Genomic DNA, 4716 nt, shown 5'->3' with positions numbered 1-4716 from the left:
TACTTTAAAAGGTCTTGGAGTCTTTTAAAATACCTTAAAATCTTGTTAAAGCTTCCGAAATGCTTGGAAACTTTTTAAAGCTTTTCAATATTCCTTGGAATCTTTTAAAATATCATGAAATTTTGTAAGTTCGTTGAAATCGTTTGAAATGAATTAAAACTTTTTTAACCTCTCGATAATTACTTAGAATTTTTAAAAATATCCTAAAATATTTCAAATTCTGTGGAATTCCTTTTAATTGTTGTAAGAAAGTGTCCACACATTACGTGACGCTCTGAATATCAATGTTCTCAAATGAAAAAAAAATGTCTAAAGAATTTAATTAAAAATATTCTCATACGGGTATCAAATATTTTAACTGCCCCAGAATATTAAAAAAATGCAAGACTATTCAAAAATAGGTATAAACAATTTAATAGTAGTTAAATAAAGTGACTAACCTCATCTTTTCATTTAAAAATGTAACTATAGTAACTTTATATTTAAAAAATTAGTCTATTAGACCCACACAGCAAAAAAAAGGATCAATTTTATTCCAGGGCATTTTGCTCCAACAATCATTTGACTCCCGAGATCATAATGATCTATCTATTGGGATGAATTTGATCTTAATTTTTGGTTCATTTGTCAGACTAAACAAAATGGCCACGAATTTCTTGCACCCATGTCATAAAAACATAACCTAAAAATTGTATCTAATTGCACCCGAAGGAACAACTACACTTAACGGGTGATATTTTCTAATATCAGGTGTAATTAATTTTTTACCTTTTCAAGTACACTGCACGATCAGAAACCATAAAAATCTTGCATATGAGCTAAAGTACTCTAAGAACGTCAGCCACCTTGGTTTGACTTGATACACGAACCTGTCCCTTCCTTAAATTCTCCCTTATCGGCACCCCCTTTCCTCATTTCCCCCACATTTCCCATAACTTTCTCTACCTCCCTCATTCCACATTATTTCTCCTTGTTTTTCCCCCCTCAATTTCCATACTTATCCTCCCCTGATTTTTCAATGCTTCCCCAACTTGGCCTAACCTCATTTCTCCTTTCGTTTTTTCATTCCATTTACTATTACTACCCTTCACTTTCCCACCCTTTCACTACGCCCCCCTTCCTCATTTCCCATACTTTTCCAATCCTTGCAAGTTGAGAGTTATAAGTTGTTATGAGTTATAAGTTTTTATTCTTTACAGTTACTTAAAGTGTTTCATACAAAAATTCTCTGAGTATGCTATTTTGTTTTAAATCCGTAACTTTGCCCTGGACAAAAAAAATGCCTGACTTTTTCCTGATTTCCAGATTTCCCCCCGACCTGTGACCATCCTACATTTTGTCACGACTCGTTACACTTTACCCCTGGTTAAACTTGTTAAATTTCACCCCAAAACTGAAGCTGAGGAATTTCATTGTACGCGAAAATTCAGCAGAAAGGAATGATCAAAACTGCAGATCTCGCAATACGAAAACGATTGTGGATAGAGAATAGAATAAGGGAGTGTCGAGGAACATTATATTGAAGTAGTACAGCAATATCGGGTCCCGACTCAATGCGCGCTTTTTGTTGCTCAGAGACGAGCTGGTGCTAACTTATACAAAGAGGTTCGAAAGAACTTTGGGAATGGGGAAATGGGAGTTTCTTTCGCACAAGGAGAACAGAGAACTATACTGGATGATTCATATCGCGTGACGCTAGAGGAAACGAGGCCATTTTTTCAAAAGCGAGAGGGTGCGTGCCCTTTTTCAGATACGCGACGTGCCATTTTCTCAAGAAAAAGACAAAGAAAAACAAAGAGAATGAAAGGAAAAAGGGGAGCAACAGAACCCACCTGTTCAGCTTACATTTTCACACATTTGTCTAATCTGGCTTGTTTGTTTCCCCTGCAAGGTCCACCCCTTGTAAGAATTCTGGGGCTGCTATAATTCCAGACAGTTTTCGAAATGGAGAAGAGATTGCCGACCCTCTAAAACCGTTGCTTGAGCAAGTTTCACAAGCGAAAGCTTCCAAAACAGCAGAGCAAGCACTTTAAATTTGCATTAGTAACGCTACAATCGAGCTCCAGGTGCAAGGTCAGCTTGTGTGAATTTCCAAGGTTTACAAGGACCTTTTCTCGATGGTGGGAAATCAATTTGCAAAGAAATTGAATCGCCGTAAGATTTTCCATCATTGCATTGCACTTAGGTAAAAAGATTCAATCAGTAGAATAAAATGAATCAAAGATTGAAAAAAGACAGGCAACAGAATTGAAGTGTTCATGTTTGAACATTTGTTTCAACTTCTGGGTTGATTGAGAACCATGAGTTTTTTAATTATTTTTCTGATTAAGCTTTGAAAAAATAATTTTAAAAACACAAAAATGACCTAATGAAAAACCTACATTTTCTGTGCTTGTATACTTGCATTTTTAAATGGTTTCTAGTGCATTTTTGTCAGTTGAAAGCTCTCAGACGTTCTCAATTTTTTTTAGTGTGACCTGAAAAGATACTGTAGTGCAACAAAAAAAAAAAGGAAATGAAAAACATTATTATTCACGAAAATGCCAAAATTATGAGGACATGCCAAATTATGAGCTACAAATTATTTTTTGATATGATGCATAGTTTTTATTTTCATCGCAAAATATAACATTGCAAAAATTAAAATTTTTGGCAAAGCCACATGAGGTACCAAAAAAAATGAAAAGAGAAAAGTTGTTCACCAGAACAAGATAGAAAAATCTGTTATAAAATAGCCTTCGATAGGACGTGAATTTTTTTTTAATCATAAAAAATAAAGTTAAACTAAAAAATAAACTTTTCTTGGAAAAAGGACACAAGCTATAGTAAAATGTTAATTTACTAAATTGTTTGCCTAAATTATACTTGCAAATTGGCTTTAAAGTACTTTTGATATGATAAGCACTTTTTTTAAATTATAAAAACGAGACAATGAAAATACGTCTATTTCAGTCATTTAAACGATATGTTTTTAACAGTAGCTGCTAATAAAGATCAATGCAGATGCATGAACAAATATTAAAGTAAGAATAAAATAACTTGTATAAATATTATAATATAATAGAGTTAGTCATAATATAGAAAAGTACGCATTTAGGACCAATTTTATCTTACATTACTCGGAAAAAGCTCGGAATCAAATTTTTTTTAAATGTTCCAAAGTGGGAGTGCTGAAAGGTTTATTATTTTTAAATGTGCGCCTTAAATTCAACATTGGAAAAAATCCAAAATACCTGAAATTTGAGGGGCAAAAAGTTAACGTATAAGATACTGTATATTTTTTGCTTATAATCTAAAAATAATTACTTCGAAGAGGTATTTAAGGCACATAATTAGCATTATATTGATAAAAATTCACACAAATGGTAAATATACTATTTAAAAAAAATTAGGTTACAAAAATGAATAAATGTGACACAAAATATGTGATGAAAGAATGACAATACACTTTCTGGATTTGCAATATTTACTTCTTTTTTACAAATTTAGACCCACTTCTTTATCCTCCAGTTCATTTTCATTGTCTAATATTTCTGGCAAACAGTTTGAATAGTCCACGCCAATGCATTCTAAGCAAGCTTATGAACAGTAAAGTCCACTTTTCCTGCACCCACAGTTTTCTCCACATCCTGATTTGTATTTATAAATAATAATTTTTATCAAATTAACGGATGCTGGTTATTTATCCTTGGGGTTTGGAATTAGAAATTCAACTAATTTCTATCCCCATCTTTTTGGTAATAAATTCTACCTAGCCATATGTTCTTCTGTAGAGAAAACTTTTTCAGGTGCTCCAAAGCTGCATCTTCTGTGCATGGTAAAATCGATAACAGTACTGTTTTAAAACTCTGATACCTGTATGGATTCAAATTGATCACAGATTTTTTCCAAAACGATTAATTAAAAAAGAATCACAATTCAATAGAGAGGAATAATTATGTCAAATTTTAAATAAGAATTACCAAAGAATTTAAAAACTCAAAACTTATGCACATGTTTCGGTGTCAAGCGCGGGGTGTTATAAGACGCGACGTTCCTTTGTGAATAATTTTTTCCAAAACGATTGATTTTTTTCAGAATTCAATTAAGCGAAATAATTATTTTTAATGTTTTATACGAACTAACAAAAAACTTCAAAACTAAAAACTTATGCACATTTTTCAGTGTCAAGCACGGGGTTTCGTAAGATAAGACGTTCCTTTCTGAAGGATTTTTTCCGAAAGGGTTAATTTTTTTCGCGATTTCATGCATGCTAATAGTACTTCAAGACTTATTCTTTTTTTTTAATTACATGTGCAAATTCTAAACAACTTTTAATACGAGGGTAGTTCAATAAGTCCTTAGAATGACCAGCAGATGGCGCGCGAATCGCTCCAAATCATCTGTTTTCAGTCAGCACCACTCCCGACTAGATATATGGTGCAGTCACAGTCCACATCTTCTGAGTTTACGTGTTTTTATAACCAATTGAAAAAAAAAATTGTTCGCTAAGAAAAATGGAAAAAACGAGTTCAGAGCGGTAAGCAAACATTTTCATTTAAAGGGTTTAACTCCATATGAGATAAAAAATGAATTGGACTCAGTTCATGGCACATCTGCCCCTGCTTTAGCAAGTGTTTATAACTGGGTAAATGAATTTAAGCGTGGTCGTACATCAATAAGTGACGAACCACGTTCAGGAAGGCCCGTAGAAGCAAGTACTCCCGAAATCATCAA

Source organism: Belonocnema kinseyi, chromosome 4 (assembly GCF_010883055.1).
Source record: "Belonocnema kinseyi isolate 2016_QV_RU_SX_M_011 chromosome 4, B_treatae_v1, whole genome shotgun sequence".
NCBI lineage: Eukaryota > Metazoa > Arthropoda > Insecta > Hymenoptera > Cynipidae > Belonocnema > Belonocnema kinseyi.
This window is presented reverse-complemented; position numbering follows the sequence as displayed.